This window comes from Amblyomma maculatum, chromosome 6 (genome assembly GCF_055883805.1).
Source record: "Amblyomma maculatum isolate TAMU_Amacu chromosome 6, ASM5588380v1, whole genome shotgun sequence".
NCBI lineage: Eukaryota > Metazoa > Arthropoda > Arachnida > Ixodida > Ixodidae > Amblyomma > Amblyomma maculatum.
The window spans coordinates 36,560,562-36,579,772 of record NC_139349.1 but is presented as its reverse complement, the minus strand read 5'-3'; the positions used below and the strand labels follow the sequence as shown (position 1 = coordinate 36,579,772).

The window sequence follows — 19,211 nt, the reverse complement described above, 5'->3', positions numbered from 1 at the left end:
GCGAACGCTGGTGTGCTGTGTGACGCGCCCGGCTTGTTGCAGGCTGCATGCTGGCTTGCTCACGCATTCGTATTTTGGATGTTGTTTTTTTTTTTTGCTTTTTTTTTCTTTCCCGTTAGTTTTGTGTTACTAGCGCCTCGCCTTTCCTCCAAAGCGTCGACCCTTATATTGTGTATGTATACAACGCCTTCTACAAAAACACACGGAACCTTTTTTTTTTCTTCCCCGCATCTCTCTTTCTCTTCTCCTTTTATTTTTCGCTTCTTAGGAGTTATGTATCGTTTTCCCTCCTCCCTGCCTCCATTCTGCTCTTGTGCTTTTCCCACGCACAAACACTTTCTTCTCATTTGGGCTGCTTTGTTCTTTGACGGCGTCACCGCTTTTCCCAATCAAAGGGGAGAATTGAGACTGAGGAGAAAGCGCACCACCGTCTCTCGGACAAAGCTCGTTTGTGTCGACATGACGCGATGACTCTAGGGCGACGTGTGCTCCCTTTCATATGCCTTCTTTCGTGTTTTCTTTTGTTACCGTTCTGGCTTTCGCTAAACTGACCGGCGTGTCCGCGCCAGCATTCTCGGCTTTCTCGCCGAGCGCCTCCGTCTCGCTACGACAGGCGCGGGCTTCGGGAACGTCGTTAATGGAGGACGGCGCTAACTCATCTTAAAATCTGTTTAGGATCTACGAAGACAGGCGAGCGAAATGAAATAACCCATCAAAGGTCATTTACCTGCAGAAAGAGAAAGAAATTTTGTCGTATAGGGTTTAAGAGCAACTTTAAGTTCAGAATGATCTAGTCTGCCTGCCGCATTATCCATCACCTGCAAAGAAGCGTTATACCGGGAATAGACGAATATATGAAAGGGACGAGTTAAGCGAAGGTATGGCTAATTGCATAAAATTAGGTTCCTCGATTCATTTACCCTGCAAAAATTTTACTTTTTTCATGCTTTCGTGTCTAACTGTAGCAAATTTGGGAGTGCAAGTGGAAAGAGAGCCGTAGTGGAGGGCTCGGAGTAATTTCGACCACCTGGGGATCTTTAACGTGCGCTGACATCGCACAGCACACGGACGTCTCTTCGTTTCGCCTCCATCGAAGCGCAGCCGCCGAGGTCGGGATCGAACGCGGGTACTTCGGCACAGTAGTCGGGCGTCTTACCACTGCACCACCCCGGCGGGGCCCTCCGCTGCTTTTTTTTTTGTGTGTGTGTGATTGATTTTAAGGGAAAGGCGCCGTTAGTCTCACTTGTAACCCTCCGCTGCCTTAACTGATTTAACTGATTCGTGCAGACAGAAGAGCAAATAGAGAAGAAAGAAAACGAAGAGGGAGAGAATGACGCGCGCCACAACAGCCGCCGTCCACCACCGAAGCGGTGGCGGGTGCAATGACGGCCTACAACAGATAAAAATTCGGTGGCAGGCTAGGCATGGACGCAAGCGGCGGTGACCTACCTATCCCAGCCCCATCAGGGCTAGGATCAGTCACCCTTCACCACCTCTCTCCCAGTGCAGCTTATATGCAAGGAACGAATGTCTCGTTCCTAAACCTCTTGTCTAATATATGCTAAGCCCTGTCAATTTGTACGGGAAATTATGTCAGACAGATAAAGACGCACAGCTCTCCGCTAAAAGTTGACCACACTCACCATCACAATTTTTTTCATCCTTCGTGCAGATCTTCCTATTCGCTGAGCAAAACTTCCGCGCCATAGCCTGAAACATCCGCTGTTCACGGTTAGTCGGTGTCAGTGCTCACTTGCAGTAGCATAGCCAGGAATATTTTTATGTTGTTGTTAAAACTGTAGGAAGGAGAAAATAAAATTTGGAGGACGCTTAAGCTTCGCCTTCAAGAGTGGAACGCGATAGCGTTATTGCACCTCGTTCGCACCGCCCACTCATTCGCTCGGTATGCTCTTGAGTCCCGAAGGGGAGAAGCGGGTGGGCGAAGATAGTGATCTAAAGAAAGGAAGGACGCTTGATTCTACAACCCGTGAGGGTGCACGGCGAAACGTCAGGGGCGAGTGGCGCGCCACGTGTCGGGGCAGCGCCGCACATTGCGAGAAAGGGTTCTTCTGTGTTTGCCGCAAGATGGCTCTTCATGCGCGCAGAGCGCAGAATAAATGTAGCGGAAACGTACTTCGCTACTCGTGTAACTGCGACTTCTATAAGTAACATGCTCATAATTACCGATATACACCGCAGTATAACGTTCTGCGGCACGTTTCTAAGGCAACACCGCATTCACTAGAAGCGCCTTTGTACCACTTTCAAGCATCGAATTAGTGGCCGAGTGGTAGCGTCTCCGTCTCGCACTCCGGAGACCCTGGTTCGATTCCCACCCAGCCCATCTTGGAAGTTGCTTTTTATTTATGAAGTGCATGCCGGGATTTATCACTCACGGCCAACGCCGCCGACAACACCGGCTTTTCTGCGGCACGAGCTCCTTAACGCTACCGCGTTAAAATGCACGGGCCTGCTACTAGCTCTGTAGCTGAGCAACATCCGGTGCCTGATTGATTTATAGGAAGGGAAAGGCGTGGTAACTGTCTCACTTGTTTTCTGTAGACACCTCAATCGCGCCGCAAGGGAAGGGAGGAAGGTGGGAGTGAAAGTGGAAAGAGAGAAAGAGGAGCCGTAGTGGAGGGCTACGGAGTAATTTCGACCACCTGGGGATCTTTAACGTGCGCTGACATCGCAAAGCACACGGATCGGGTGCCTCGTGCGAACAGAAGAGAAAATAGAGAAAGAAAAATAAGAGAGAGAGAGAAAGACGCGCGTCGCAGCAGCCGTCGTCCACCACCGAAGCAGTGGCGGGACCAATGACGACCTACAACAGATAAAAATCCGGTGGCAGGCTAGCCCAAGCCGCAAGCGACGGTGACCTGCCAGTCCGAGCCCTGTAGTGCCAGGCAATGCCCCCCTCCTTCACCCCCACCCCCCTCCAATATTTTTCTGGGGGTGTAATACGGGGCCAGTAGAAAATAATGATTGGTTCACAGGAACGGAAACGCGCAGTATCTGTTACACTTGTTTCTGTGGACACCTGAACCGCGCCGTAAGCGAAGGGGGAATGGGGAGTGAAAGTGAAAAGAGAGAAAGAGGGGCCTGGTTAGGGCTGTAGAGTAATTTCGACCACCTGGAGATCTTTAACGTGCGCTGACATTGCACACCACACGGACGCCTCTTCGTTTCCCCTCCATCGAAACGCAGCCACCGGCAGTTGGTTAAAAAAAATTAATAGAGCCTTTGTTCAAACAACATCTTGCTCATTTTTCCGCTTTAATAAAACCATTGCATTCGTACGTAGGGCATGTTTTACCGGTAGGTTTCACGCATGGTCTTGAGCCCTCTCAAGATTCCTTGAAAGATTTTGAGGTATCTCAACGTTTTTAGAACACAAGCTTGATTAGCAACGGTAACAAAAAAAAAATGACGTCAGCGGTATTAGCAGCATTTTATTTCGGATCCATTCATGATGTGCACGTAAATATCTGAATGTGAATACACGGCATGTAAGACGAAGTGTAATACCTCGAGAATGATGCATGCCCACCCGTTCGCATACGCAGCCTTCACTTCAGTGATCGAGCGGAAGCATCATGAGTAGCGGCGACGTAATATGATGCGCATAGCAAGCAGCTACGTTACCCACACTTATTCATCGTACACATACTTATCAATATAGCTGCGCCGTCACTGTTTGCAAGACCACATTCGCATCTAACAGTCATCTTCCCCTATCCTGACTTCATTTATCTAGAGGCTTGCCTGCAGATACTGTCAATGCTGTATGGTCTCCTGCTCTGATGCTATATAGGAATAGTGCTGACTAACACAATGGGCACCACGGTTAACTTTTCTCTACTTATGATTGATTGATGTATAGGAAGGGAAAGGCGCGGTAACTGTCTCACTTGTTTTCTGTGGGCACCTCAACCGCGCCGTAAGGGAAGGGAGGAAGGTGGGAATGAAAGTGGAAAGAGAGAAAGAGGAGCCGTAGTGGAGGGCTACGGAGTAATTTCGACCACCTGGGGATCTTTAACGTGCGCTGACATCGCACAGCACATGGACGCCACTTCGTTTCGCCTCTATTGAAACGCAGCCGCCGTGGTCGGGTTCGAACCCGGGAACTCCGGCACAGTAGTCGGGCGTCTTACCACTGCACCACCACGGCGGGGCTCGGTGAGACTGCATATGTCAGTACGCTTTTAATGCAGCGGAAACGGTAAAAAAAAATTACAAGGGTGTACGGAAGTCCGCTTACGTGCAGAAATGAGAAAGCATTGTGAGTTCTATGCCTATAGTTCCGTTATGAGTTCTGTGTTTTGTTACTCAGTAATGTTGCAGTTGCCGTTCTTATTGGTAAAATTCAGACGAAGCCATATTTTGGGGTTACGGGACAAATTTTTGAAGATGGCCTACTAAAGTGTAGAAGTCAGCATGGAATTGGCCATACTCGAATTAGGTTAGAAACCAGTTTTGGTGAAACGAAGTCAAATTTTGGAGCTCCAGGGGCCAATGTTTGGGGGTGGCCCATCTATATTTGCAAGTAGCTGGTTAAGTTGGACATACTCGAATTATGTTAAACAACAATTTTAGTCAAATTCGGACGACATCAGATTTCGAGAGTCCAGAGAGGCCAAACTCTTGGGGTGACTCATCAAGTTTGAAGGTCAGCACTGAATTCACATTACTCGAATTTAGTTAGAATAGTTAAGAGATAACAAGCATGCAGATTGGGTCAGAGAAATAGCTCGAGTTAATGACACTATAGTGGAAATCAAGAAGAAGAAGAACTGTACATGGGACGAGCATGTATAACGCGAAGAGATGATAACAAATGGTTGCTAAGTGTAGAAAATCGGGTTCCAAAGAAAAGAAAACGTAGCTGGCGGCGACAGAAGTTTAGGTGGGCGGATGAGGTTAAAAAGTTTGCGTGGATCGAGCTGACGCTGCTAGCACAGGACCGGGTTAATTGGAGAAATATGTGAGAGCCCTTCGCCTTGGAGTGGGTATCCGGTTTGTGGTAATGCTGAATGGGATAAAGACATCAAATTTGGTAAAATTTTGACGAGGTAAAATTTTGGGGGTCCAAGGGTATCCATATGTTTGGGGTGGCCCATCCGAATTAGTATGTCACCATGGAGTTGGTCATACCCTTATTAGAATGGATAACTAATGTAGTGCTATATTGCATTAATTTCTCACAAGAAGTATTGACAGCTCGTGAAGGCACGCTCTCATGACCGGCTCTGTCCACACACTGTTTACGCGCTCGACGATGCACTGTGCAACGTGCTCTGGTGACCTCACTTATGAACATTAAATATATCTTAGGTCTAAAGTGACCAGCTCATAGCGCTGTAACAGTTGTTATATATAGCATTGGGTTGACCATTTGGTCTGGACGTTTCTTACAAACACTCATTTTAGCACGCAAACAAGACGAGAGTTTTGTGTACACTGCGAACAAAATATTACCCTTTTCATGTCGGCACCCCCCAGGAAAGGTGAACTGTGATAGTGAGGCACCATTTTAAGTACTTGAATGCACTCTTTCTGGGGGCTGTGAGTTATAGAAACGCAGTTAACATTTTAGGGCGTACGATTTTGATTTTAAGGTTTACTGTAAAAGGAGTCGAAATTACATAGCGCTTGTTCGCCATCTGGAGTGCCGCCTTTCTTTCTCGTCTTCATCGTGAAGATACGCCACCCGTCGACGGTATCCAGATGCCAGAATTAGCTATTTGTTCACCTAACACAGAACTTCCTCTGCCCGCGGCGCCGCACTCTCCAAGGGTTCTTCGCGTAGCAGCCCCCTTCTGGTAGTTGAGGATATTCCTGTTTCCGCTTTGCCGTTTCTCAATCGGGATTTAGTTGATTGAGTTAAAATTTTTATTCAAGGTATTTTAACTTTTGTAGTCAGTTGAAATTAATCAGTTTATTTCGTAACGCACTTCAGCACTTCTGACTCGGCACATTATATACAGTCTTCAATGTAAAAAATGGCGCAAAAACGAACAGACATTGCGGTTTGGATTTTTAAATTCTCAGATATATCTATTTCCGGTAAAGCCAAGCATGAAACGAGCGAGAATAGATGAAAACAGGTCCAAATTTATCTTTTTTTTTTTCTTCTGCAGCCAAGAAGTTTTCTCTCTCTTTTTTTAGCATTATACGGCTCTCCCGTTGGTCCGACTCTTTTTTTCTCCAGCTTGCCCCGTCCGTCATGCCATACTGCTCTCATTTAACGCTTGAACTCCTCCTGGTGGCTGATAAAGGACACCCAAGACGTAATAAGCACCGACGAGCACAATGTATACCTTAACAATAGGCTGTAGCCTTAATTTCCTGTCCCCGTGGCTCAACGAAGCGCTACTAATGCGAACTGCACGCGCGTAACCTCTCTCTCTCTCCTGGAAGTGACATCAGCAGGGTTAGAGACCCGTTTGTCTCAGGCCCAGCAGCCGAAATGAGTACCGTCTAGCGGTGCACGGTTTTCCCTTCATGAGAACGACGACAGGACAGCATCAGGCACACAGACAAGCATAGGCGAGACGTGCAGCTGCTGCCCGGGCCGTCATCCGTGCCCGAGTGTGTACACGACGGCACGGTCCGTCTCGGGGTTCGTCAACCCACGGGGACCCATTGTCCGCGCCCTCCCCTCTCGACAGCCGTCAACTGGGAAGGCCGCGACTCGGCGGGGATCGGAAGCCGATTAACGCGACCGCACCGCAGTGCGCCGACAAAGCCGGCGCGCTAATCCTTGCGGAAAAGCGTGATGGCGCTGTAACAGCGGGCCGCTGTTTGGGGCCCGAGTCAAGCCGGCGGAGAAGTCACAGCCCGTCGGATCATGCAGTAAGGGGCGCGAGGGCCGCCTGCCTCCCTTCCACGTGGCTTTCGAATAGCCACAGGCCAGGCGAAAACGCTAATCTGGTCTTTGTTGCCGCTGAGCAGCCGTGTTTGGCTGCATATAGCTAAGAATGCGGTGAGAAAACTCTTGACGCGTACGGTTTTGTATGTCACCCGCTCGAGCGCCTTTTAAGCGGCGGCTTTTCTTGCTCTCTTTTTCTTCTGGGATGGAGCCACTTCCGTGCGGTCAACTTGGCTTAGCCGGAACGGTCGCTGTGCGGGCCGTTTTGTCCATAGCACGAACGTCGTGCCAAAAAGCATGGAGCTTGTTCATTCTTTCGGACTTTTGTTGATTTGCGCGGCATCTGAGAGGCGCTGTACAAAGTATTTCTTCGTGCTTTGAGGTCGCGATTTGTTGTTTTATTATTTACTATTAGCAATGTACCGTTTTTCATTACTACTATCCAGCTCTTTGCCATAATGTTTTGCATTTTAGATTACCAATGTGTTGAAAAACTACTTTCGTGCATCCTCATCCCATGGGATATTCTTATTCTTTGTACTCGTTTTCTGCATTAATTTGATTATTTTCTGAAGGCGAAAAACTACGCGCTGAAAATTAATCGCGCATTACCGTCTCGATTTGATACCCTTGGGTAGCCATGCGTTACACAAGATTATAGCATCCTACGTATTCACTTCCGCGCACTTGGCTTCCGTCCCGAGTTTTCGCCGAAGCATGCTCCCACCGCTCTCGCGTCCCTCGACGCTTCTTCGCCGCTAGAGCGCATCTCCCCGCCACACGCAGATACGGTTGTCCGAGCTCGCTCCGAAAGCCATCGATTGAGCGCCTGATTCAATCCGGGCTGTTCGAACGGCGGCAACGTTGCCACGCCGCCGCAACGCTCGGATATCCGAGGGCGTCAGCCACTTCACGGCTTCTCTTTCACCCCTCACCCCCAGTAATTTTCGACACCACGGCCGCTTAATCTCTGGGCGGGTGCCTGCGATCCCCAAATTATACGCTTGCCTGCGCCAGCGAGCCAGACAGCCGATCGCGCATGAAACATGCAACGCGCGAGCAGCTAGCTTTAGCGCCCCTAGCCTAGCCGGCTCGATCCCCTTCCCCTCCTCCACTGATCAGAGGGGGGCGCCCTTTTGGTCCCCCGCAGCCGCTGACGCCCGAGCGGCCGCGCTGTGAACGGCCCATTAGGCGACGTGCAGGGCTGCTGCAGCAGTCATAGCTCTTAGCCGCGGCCAGCTCGGCCCGTGCATCTGGTTCTCCTCTGCACGAGTGAGGCATCTCTATGCAAATTGTTGGCCGGCAGCACATACTGACGATACTGAAGACGGATGACCGAAATAAACGTCTTGGAGCTGCTCAACGGAGGCTGCTTTGCCGGTTAATTAAGCAGAGTCCAGGTTTGTGGGCTTATTCTCATACGTTCAAAACGCACGTCAACAAATCGTGGTAGGTGGCATGGAAACAAACGGGTCAGCACAGTGGACTTTTCGTGGAAGGGTTGGTATGGTTTGTTTTATGGAGTTTAACGTCCCAAAGCGACTCCAGCTACGAGAGACGCTGTAGTGGAGGGCTCCAGAAATTTCGACCACCTGTGGTTCTTCGACGCGCATTGACATCACACAGCACACGGACGCCAATTCCGTATCCTTAGGCGCACTATAGTCGGGCGCCCAAACAACTGTACTGCCACGGCGGGGCTTTTCATGGAAGGCAATAGCCACGCTTTTCGGGAAAGCGACTGATAAAAAAGGGAAGAGAAAACAATTGCCGACGATTACGTTACTTCCTAATGCAAAATTTGAGAGCCGCTCATCAGCTGTTTTATCTTTACGATAGATTGAGGCAAAGATTTCGAGCAAGACGTGTATGTACAATTACAGACTTTTTAATTTTTCACACGTTTTCCTTAACGAAACACTCCACTAACAGTTCTTGACTGTCATGAAGGAAGTTTTGTGGTCGGAGAACTGAAGAGAGCAATTAGGTTATCGGGAGGCAGCGCGTGGACCCATAGGAAAGTTGCGCGGCGAAGAGATAGCAGCGACTGACTGATGCCGCCGACGCCGCTAGCGAGTTAAGACAACGTGGCTCTGCGTTTCGGGTTGGGATGCACGCACCGTGATCCGCTGATAACGAGCCTGTGCTTCGGCAACACGATGTCGCCGCCACGCAGTCAAAGATGGGAGGGGGGGAGCGGCAGCAATCGGAAAACTCGCACGGTCGCTGCCACGGAGGAAGAGGGAGGCTGAGAGGGGGGCGGAACTGGTTACGATAGGCTACGAGGCCGCCGGCGATGGCAACGGCGACGACGACGCGAAACGCAGGAACGGGCGCCTAAGTGCTGAGCTCTAAAATGCGCACTGGGTTTGTGCTTCAAGTTTATTTTACTTCTAAGGAAGGAGGGGGGTATACAAAACGCTGTAAGCGCTGCTTGACACTGTCCCGCCAACCTACAGGTTGGCTGCACAGCACTACACAGATTTCATATAACAAATAATTGAAACGCTACGAGCCATCCAATTTGGCTCAGGGACTTCGGAACTTATAGCGGCTGTGCCTTAGGTGAGGGGATCGAACACTGGTCTTTGTGGCCACAGTTTGAGTACAGTGAACTAGAATATTGCTAGTTCACTGTAGTTTGAGGAAGGCGCAATGTAAAAGCACTTGTGTAGTGTTCGAAACTATAGCCCACGACTGTTGCTATTAATGCAGACCCCTCCACCACATTTCGTCAGTCACTAACGATGGAGATAAATGCCTCAGGTCGACTAAATTCGTTACGTTATGTTTCAGGATAAATAGCTTTTCGATTTGAGATGATCAACGCGCAGTTTGTTGCTTCGCGACTTGCATTATCAGGCGCCTTCACGGAGTCCTGGCGATGCACTCTCGATCAATGAAGCATCAGATGCAAACACGCTTTGAAAACGTTCCTGCCTGATTTCATTAATTAAGGCATGTGGTCCTTTTCGTCGCTCATTGCCCGCTTACTGGGCGTCGCACCTATCCATGCCGCTCACTTCTTGCGCATATAACGGAAGCTTTGTATCCTTATATGTTCGTGACTTCCAGTTTATTATCTATTTTCTCATCATTTTCAGCTTATTCATCATGTTCATACTTTGGCGCACGTTACATGAATTAGTACGCCGACATCTTTATAATGAGCCCTTTTCTAGCGTAAGAACGCCGAGAGCAGTGAGGGCAAAGAAAACAACGATGATAATAAAAGTAAAAAAATTGCCTGGGGCTTAGCTAAGATTAAGCCTGGATATCTCGAAGCGAAAAGCTTGGGTGATGCTTACGGTTTAGCTTATGGTTATGCTTTATGATTTAGGCTATCGATATGCTTACGGTTTAACTTATGGATATTCTTATGGTTTAGCCTATGAATATGCTTACGGTTTAGCTTATGGTTATGCTTTATGATTTAGGCTATCGATATGCTTACGGTTTAATTTATGGATATGCTTATGGTTTAGCTTATGGATATGCTTACAGTTTAGCTCATGGTTATGTTTTAGGCATTTCAGACTCGGCTTTGCTGCGTCATTTAGCGAGACGTTCTTCTCGTTGTTCGGGTGTCTCGGACGCTCGTTGAGCTTTCAGCCTTTCATTTCATCGCTCCTTTACAGCCAACTACTTGTCTGCTGGGCAAGGCAGAACAAGTAGCAGGCAAGAGGGCTCTTCGCATTCTGGAGGACTTTAATGCCTGCCATAAAAGCTGGGGCTATGTTAGAGAACTCAGAAAGACGAGAATCTAGCCAGAGAAGCTGATCGCAGAAGGCTCAGCCTAATCAAAGATCACACCCAGCCAACGCGAGTGAGAAATAGCATCAACCGCGATTCGTGCCCAGGCTTAGCGTTTGTCAAAGGAATAAGGCAGGCAAGATGAGAAAACGACGAAGAGACGCTAGGCAGTGACCACTGCATCTTGCGCGCCCAGATAGAAACCCTTCCGGTCAGGAAAAAATATGGCCAGGCTAGACTCACACCCTGGGAAGCCTATAGAAACACCAGAGTGGAGTCCGAACATACACAGATCACGGACATTAAGGACTGGTTCGCGGGTATTAAATCGGACTGAAAAAAAGTGACTAGGCAGGTCGCTCTCATCACCAACACGCCCAAAGTAGATAAACATCTCTTACGCCTCTGGGATGCTATACGGGCGTTGCTAAGGAGATGAAAAAGGCAGGAGCACAATAGAAAGCTGACGCATAAGATCGCCGAGGTCACAAAACGAGCCGAAGAATATGCGACGGAGCTCTCAAAACGGAACTGGGACCAGAAATGCCACGAGCTACAGGGGATCCTAGGTTTGGCCAAGACGTGGGCCTTGCTAAGGGCTCTCATAGACCCAACTAATACTAAATGTGAAAACCATAAGACGATCCAAAGGATCACGCACCAATTCCAAGGTACAGACCGGGAACTGCTAGAGAACATCAAGCAGCGAGCGATACATCGGCGACGAAACGGACGCCGACTAAGGTTCGCCATACACGGGCGAAGCAAATCCTGCTCTCGACGAACCTTTTATTTACAGTCAACATACGTTAAGTTTGAAGGGACACCGCACCCGCAAAAGCAGGACATATGCATTGGGTCTTGCATTGCCCTTACAGACCTATATAGTACTTGCTCATTTAGATCGTCTTTTAATCGCGTCCATGAAAGACCTAAACGTACTAAGGGTCTTTCGGTTCTTAGATGACTTTTTAGTTGTTGTAGATTGTGGCGCGCAGGCAATTGAATGTGTTACTAGAAAGATATTGACCTAACAGATGAACTCCCAGTAAATGGCCAAATTAGGTTTTTAGATATCTGGCTCCATTTTAAAGGGGATGGTGTCTACTGGGGCTATGAACCGCGCGCCAAAAAACCGCTTCTGCCTTTCAACTCCGCCCGCTCAAATCTCCTAAAAAGAGCCATTTCCATGTCTTGCTTTAAGAACGCACTCTGCAAAAGCTGCCCGCATCTCATCACAGAAGCACTCAGCCATCAAGCCGAAAGGCTGAGCAGTGCCGGCTATCCGCAGCACCTTCTCATCTCGGTTGCTGAAGGCCTCATCAAAAAGATGCGCACCGATGTAAATAAGTGTGACGCCCACGCACAGCGTAGGCAAAAGATATAGCTGTGATACCGTACATTCACAGACTGTCGCACAACCTGAAAAAAAAAGGTGCGCAGCGGTACGACGTGAAAGTCGTTTTCTCTGCTCCGCACAAACTGTCAAAACTGTGCAAAATGACTGATCCGGAAATGAACAAGCAAATGAACTTGCAAGAAGCATCGGCGGCCCTTCGTTTAATACGCAGAAGGCGTTGTATACGAAATTCCGTTAAAATGGGGAAAAACATATGTAGGCCAAACTGGGAGATGTGTGAATGATAGGTTGAGAGAACAGGCCAACAATGTAAAAAATGCCCATGACGGTAAAGATTTTGAAGGTTTTCTGGCCACCCACTGCCTTACTTGTAAGGACTGTTCCCCAGATCTCACTGGCACTGTTATTAGAAAAAAGAGCAAACAACGTGTAACACGAGAAATCCTAGAATCTCAACTGATATGTAATCGGGGAGAAGCATGTGTTAGTTCTGCCTCTATCACTCTTTCTGAAAAAGAACGCTCTTATTTGCGCATGCATTGACAGTGACGCCTGATTGTTTCATAATATGTATGATTACTCGATTCGTTCGCAATATAAGTTCAGCGCCGTCCTTGTCGTCTCGCCTCGTCCTTGTCTCTTTGCGCTGTTATATATTTGTTCAAGACACATATAGCTGCTCGTTTTCTATATGTATGCCGGGTGTTTCTGTTTTTTATTTTCGTTTTTGTTCGTGCTTTGCTGTATATATTTTACTTTTTCATGTTTGTTGTTACCACTATTACTAGTGCTTAATATTTTACTTTGTTTATTTTTGTAATACGTGGTGGCATTAGCATTTTTGTTTTTCCGGATTTATTTTGTTAGCCGTGTGTTTGCTTCCTGGAGCTAAGAAGCAGTTGAAATTGAGCGCTTGCTCTCTGTATCCGTGTTACGCGCTCATGTTAGCTATGTATTCACAGCAACTCGCCCAGATTTATGCGTTGAACACATCAGAGTAGTCTCGAGCGGCTTTCGATAGGCAGCCGAAAATGAGTCTCTATGGTCACGAACTAAACTAATTTGTCCACGTTACAGGCTGCGCATTTTAATGCGAAGGCGATAAAACTGAAAATTCAGTTGTATACGTCGGAAAAGAAAACAAACCCAAGACCAGCTCAGAACGAAACTATAGGCACGGATCCGCACGTAAGTAGAAGTACGTGCACCTTTGTCAATCTTTTAGTGCCAAATCATTACAAGAAAGGAGTGAGATAAGGCTGCATACTGTCGCCCTGCTTATTTAACCTATATGCAGAGTGCATCATGAGGAAAGCCGGTCTGGACGAGTCTTCAGCTGGAGTGAAGATTGCTGGGAAACGTATCAACAACCTTAGATATGCGGATGATACCACTTTAATGGCAGAAAGTGAAGTGGAACTCAAGAGACTTCTAATGCGCGTACAAGAATAGAGTGAGAAGTTTGGGCCTAAACTGAACAATAAAAAGACAAAGATCATGCCCTATCAAGTCCTGGAGCATCAAGGGACAGGAAGTGGAAGTTGACAGATTTTCTCTTCTTGGGCTCCAAGATTACCCCGGAAGGAGACTGCAGCCATGAAATTAGGAGACGCGTGCTTCTGGGAAAGAGAGCCATGGTTAGCCTTGACCGCCTAATAAAGAGCAGAGACATTAGTCTGCCAACCAAGATCCGTATAACTCGTGCTATGGTCTTTCCAGTTGTGATGTATGCATGGATGCGAGAGTTGGACTGTGAAGAGAAGGCTGACCGCCGAAGAATTGACGCGTTTGAATTGTGGTGCTGGCGGAGACTCTTGAGAGTTCCTTGGACTGCCAGAAGATCAAATCAGTCAATATTGTCGACCATAAACCCTGACCGCTCATCAGAGGGTCAAATTCTAAAGTTAAAGCTCAGGTACTTTGGTCATCTGATCAGAAGAGAGGAGTCGCATGGAGAAAGATTTAATGTTGGGAAAGGTTGAGGGTCGCCGGAGAAGGGGTAGGCAGCGAACGCGATGGTTAGATGGCATCCTCGAGGCGCTGCAGATGAAGTTATGTGATGTTAGGAAGATAGTGAGAGACCGGAAAGCGTGGCGTGGCATGGTCCATAGGGTCACGAAGAGTCGGGCACGACTGAACGACTGAACTGAACTGAACATTACAAGATACAAGGGCTCGGCCAATTCGAGGCATTGAACCTTTGCATTAGTGCATTCGCGCCAATAATGTGCCCCATGACATTCCATGAGAGACCTTGCCTGCTATTTCCGATCGTGAAACTGCCGCCAGAGGCGCCGCTCTGCACTGAAAGCCATCAAGCGGCCACCAGAGCTGCCGGCCACCGTTATGTTTCAAGCTGCATTTGCATCTGAACTACCTAAATCTGTCACTATTGTCACAGTAAATATAAAGCCTTACTTGCATCATGGGTGGCGTGAGCAGCAATCGTTGCCAAAAAAATAGGGAGACGCCCAAACTTCACGTTAAATTTAGGCACGATAGCGCCTTCAACGCGTACCGCTTTTTCTTTCCGTGAATACTATCAACAGCGGTGCTGTTTAAGCCAGAAGTTGTTCCGTGTATAGTGCGCAGCTGAATGTGTCTCGGAGTAATGACATCACCATGACCCATGACTTCACCAGGCGATTCGAGCATATACGAAGCTGACCCCTCCGGACGTCCGACCCAGGTGTCCGTGCTGCACCTTTCATTAGGCGCTTTCTTGAAAACCGCACCACTCATGTATGTCAGACGTAGCAAAGCAGGAATCAGCGGCGTTTCAAATTGGTTTACAGCAAAGAAAAGGCGAAGTATCTGCAACAATTCTCCGCCGACGACAACTGATGGAAATGAGGAGTCTTGATGTATAATCACAGATAAGATAGTCTAACCAAACGCAAACAGCACCGCTGCGTCATCAGTCTTACACGAGTGTGTAAGCTGTCCTAATTTTTCTGATAAGGGCTTATTTTACGAAGTGGTTTATAGGAAAGGAAAGGCCCAGTATATATCTTTCACACATTTCCCGTGGACACTGAGTCGCGCCCTAAAGTAAAGCAGCGCAGTGGGAGTGAAAGCGGAAATAGAAAGAGGTGCCATAGTACAGGACTACGAAGTAATTTCCACCACCTGGAGATCTTTTAACGTATACTGACATTGCAAAACACACGAAAGCCTCTTCGTTTCGCCTCCACTTTGGCAACTGCAGTGACCGCGTACGGACAGTTCATAACGGAACTCACCTACTTTACAGATCCGTCAACGTGCTGGAAGCGGCCCGGAACACATCATCGGCTTCTTCGCGCTACCAAGCGTCAAGAAGGCTCCACATTTTCAAGTAGACCGACAGGATTCACATCTGCTGCCGTCCGTTTTCGGCAGCTGGAACCCTTTCCTGGCTTATCGTCTTTATCAAGGAGGCGGTATTCCTGGCGTGCGGCAATCACTTTGGCAGCTGCAGCTAACTTTACAGGTTGGTGCTAATTTTATCTCTTCCGATAGAAATATTGCACTGCGCTGTCGCTGTTGCTGCCAAGAGTGTGCTACCCGTTGCCTGTTTTTTGCCTGACAGTGATAGCGAATACATTTCGGGCTCGTTCATGTTCACTGTACTTTGAAGTATGGCAAACACTGCTGCTATCAATGAGACGTCTTTCGCCGAAACGTTCGGCGAAAAACAGCCGAACAACATAAAAGAAGTTGTGAAAGTGTTATCCGACGTCCCAGCAAAGCTTGACATGTTCGCAACCGATGTGAAGAGTGAAATAACAGCGGGGCTGTCGTGACGCTGGGACTAAGTCGACCCGGCCTTCACTTGGTAGCGTGCAGAGACTCCGGGTTGATTAAGGATTGAATCTTCGAAGTTGGTAAAATATATACAAGCAGGTTTAATGGCACTTTGAGAAAACGTATTTACATGAAAAAGAAGGGTATATCAGCAAAATGGCAAGCGTTGAGAGTTCATAGCGAGAAGCGTCTGGATGAGCCGTTTATCCAGGGCTCAGAGCCAAATTTCGTGCTCTGCAACGTCCTTAAAACCCCCTATGTTCGGCCCCTCTCTGAAGATGCTGACCAACCAGTTCCAGGGCACGCCCCTCAGATATCGGCATCCAATCGAACACATCACTGCACTGATGGTCTGATGCACTGACTGGTCCGGTATTGTTTCGTTGGGCGTGGTCACTTGTTGGCGGGTAGAGCTTGGGAACGGCGAGGAGGTACATTTCTATTCTTCAGCAAAGATCCATATGGTAGTTCCGGCAAGTGGGTTTCCTTCTCAGAAACCCAAGTGCACGTGCGCGCCACATACTGCTCCCAGCATTGTCCCTTTCCGACAATTGTAAATCTTTCCTGCATTCCCGGGAATTCCTCTAATGGCCGTATTCGTCATGCTCCTTTCTTGTCCTGTACGTCAGCGGACGTGTCGCTCTGTCGTCTCCTTTGGACAATAGGCATTCCTCACTTGACAATAGCGCTTCTCGACGGGAAGGGTGAACAATTGAACAAAAGCACATCCGGCTATTTCTCACAGGGCGACGTTTCTTTGTATTTTTCTTGACGTTCCCTTGACAGGGCCAATTTGGCATTTGCAGGGTCTCGACAAAGCAAAGCAGGCTCGCACAAAAAGATTCATGGAAACAGGCTCACTTAGAGCCCTTGCACCAACAGCACATATCCACAGCACATATCCATGCCTACAGGCGAACAATAGTGCGCGCAAGTGCGGACCATGCACGGTCATAACAGTGCGCACATCTATCACTCAGATTCATTCAGAACTTGAGGGTATATACGAGAGGCAATGGGCTTCATGAATTAGTGTTTCGAATATTTCAAGAAGTACATCGATGAGTTCCGTTGTGAGGTAGCTGAACTGAAGGCACAGAATGCTCAATACCAGAGGGAAATCGAGCACATGAAGAAATAACTTGTGGAAGCTAAGTAAGAAATGCTTGAGCTTAAGCAATACAGCAGGAGACAGAACGTAGAGATTAAAGGCATACCGGTTGTAAAGGACGAGGATCTGCGCATGTCAGTGAGAAAAATAGCTATCTCTGTGGGAGTTGATGTCTCAGAGGATGACATTGATGTTGTACATCGTGTCCGTTCAAAGGACAAGCATTGCCCAAATGTTGTGTTACGGTTTTCCACCCGTGCTGGGCGAGATAAGTTTTTCTCTGTGGTTAGAAAAGCAAGAATCAACACTACTTTTCTTGGCTTTGAGGATGGCAACCCATTGTATATAAATGAACACCTTTGCCCCGAAAACAAGATCCTGCTGAGAAAAGCTCGTCAATTATGCAAAGAGAAAAAAAAATAGAAGTTTGTTTGGGTGTCACAGGGAAAGATCCTGGTGAGAAAAACAGAAACCTCAACTGTGTTGAGAATCGAGTGCGAGAATGACCTTGCTTGTGTTGTGTAGTCCTATTGACTGTTTCCATTTTTTTTTTCTTTTTTGGTTCCGCTTCTGATTCATCATGGCTTTTAGCTTTGATCAAATTAATCAATTAGCTAAAGAAGACGTGTTCTCAGTTTTTCACTGTAATGTGCGTAGTATTAGAAAAAACCTCAACTCACGGATTGCTTAAATTTCCCAGCGCACTTTTCTGCATGACGTGATTGCTATTAGTGAAACCTGGCTTAAGGATAAAGAATCGCCCTTTATTCCTGGCTACAACTTTTCCTCCCTACCAAGGGTATCACACGCACGTGGGGGTGGTATTGCCTTCTTCGTAAAGGAGAACATAGAAACATAGTTTATGACATTCTTTCTACTCTTGCTATCAGCGATTGCCCTTTTCATAAAACTTGAGTGTGGTATAATTGCCGGCGTGGTCTATTGCCCTCCTGCTTCTGCGATGCCGATCGAATCCCGGCCTCGGCGGCCGCTTTTCGATTGAGGCGAAAAGCAAGGCGCCCGTGTGCTGTGCGATGTGAGTGCACGTTAAAAATCCTTAGGTGGTCAAAATTTCCGGAGTCCTCCACTACGGCGTCTCTCATAGCCAAAGTTGCTTTGGGACGTTAAGCCCCACCAAACCAAACCAAACCTATTTTTTCTTGAGGAACTTGAATCAGTGATAGCAGCCTTGACATCTAAAAACAGCAACCGTGTTACAATTGTGGGATACTTTAATATAGATCTTTCTGGAGAAGCTAATAATTACACTTTATTACTGCAATCGTATAATATATGCAATCTTATAACAGAGCCCACACGTATAACAGGTAGTTCAAGTACATTAATTGACCATGTGCTTAGTAACATCGCCTGCAACAGATGGGCTGGAACCTATCTAGATCCAATAGCTGATCTCATACTCATATTTGTTTTCACTAAAATCCAAGCAAAAATGAGTTTAAAAACTAATGGCAGTGAACCGCAGAAAAAGATTGACAATCGATTACTGCGTGAGTTCCTACAGCAAGCGAACTTCTTATATGCCTATACGATAGTGACATAAACAATGAACACACAAACCTCTTCACCATTATCGAGGATGCAGTTTTGCAGAGTATACGAAAAGGCTATAAATAATCGTTTGACTGGGTTCATCCAGAAACACAAGATAATCTCACCCTTTCAGTTCGGGTTTCAAAAGAACAAGACGCCCGAAGAGGCCCTGCTTAAAGTAAAATCATTAATTATAAAAAATATTGAAACAAGAATGTACACTCTGGGAATCTTTCTTGATTTAAGAAAGGCCTTCGATTCAGTTAACCATGAAACTTTGCTTTATAAGCTCCACAGGTATGGAATACGAGGCGTTGCATCAGACCTCATTAAAAGCTATTTATCAGACAGACACCAATTCGTAAATCTCAATGGAGAGCGCTCGGAAAATCTAGAAATAAAACTTGGAGTACCCCAAGGTTCCATACTAGGTCCCACACTATTTTTGTTGTATATAAATGATATAACTGAGGTTAAACACACACCTGAAATAACCATCTTTGCTGATGACACTAGTATATTTTTCACGGGCAAAAATGTGCAGGGGATCTAAAAGGAAGCCAATCTTTACCTATCCCAGCTGTCTATCTGGCTCGAGAACAATAGTTTACAGCTGAACACGCACAAAACAAAGTTTATACTATTCAAACCAGTTAACAAAGTTTCTAAAGAAAACATTACACTTAAATACAGAATGGAATATATTGATCGGGTGTCTACACAAAAATTTTTAGGTGTCTGGTTTAACGAAGATTTATCCTGGACTCCGCATATTA

General features: G+C 47.2%; 1 protein-coding gene across 1 annotated transcript in view; it reads right to left on the bottom strand.

Moving 5' to 3' along the window:
* LOC146185523 (uncharacterized) overlaps nucleotides 1-15,349 on the bottom strand; it is a 91,092-nt gene extending 75,743 nt beyond the window's left edge. The window contains exon 1 of the mRNA XM_084605547.1: nucleotides 15,227-15,349. The gene's annotated coding sequence lies outside the window, so the exon portion shown is untranslated. The remainder of the gene's footprint in view (nucleotides 1-15,226) is intronic.
* Nucleotides 15,350-19,211: the final 3,862 nt, after the last annotated feature.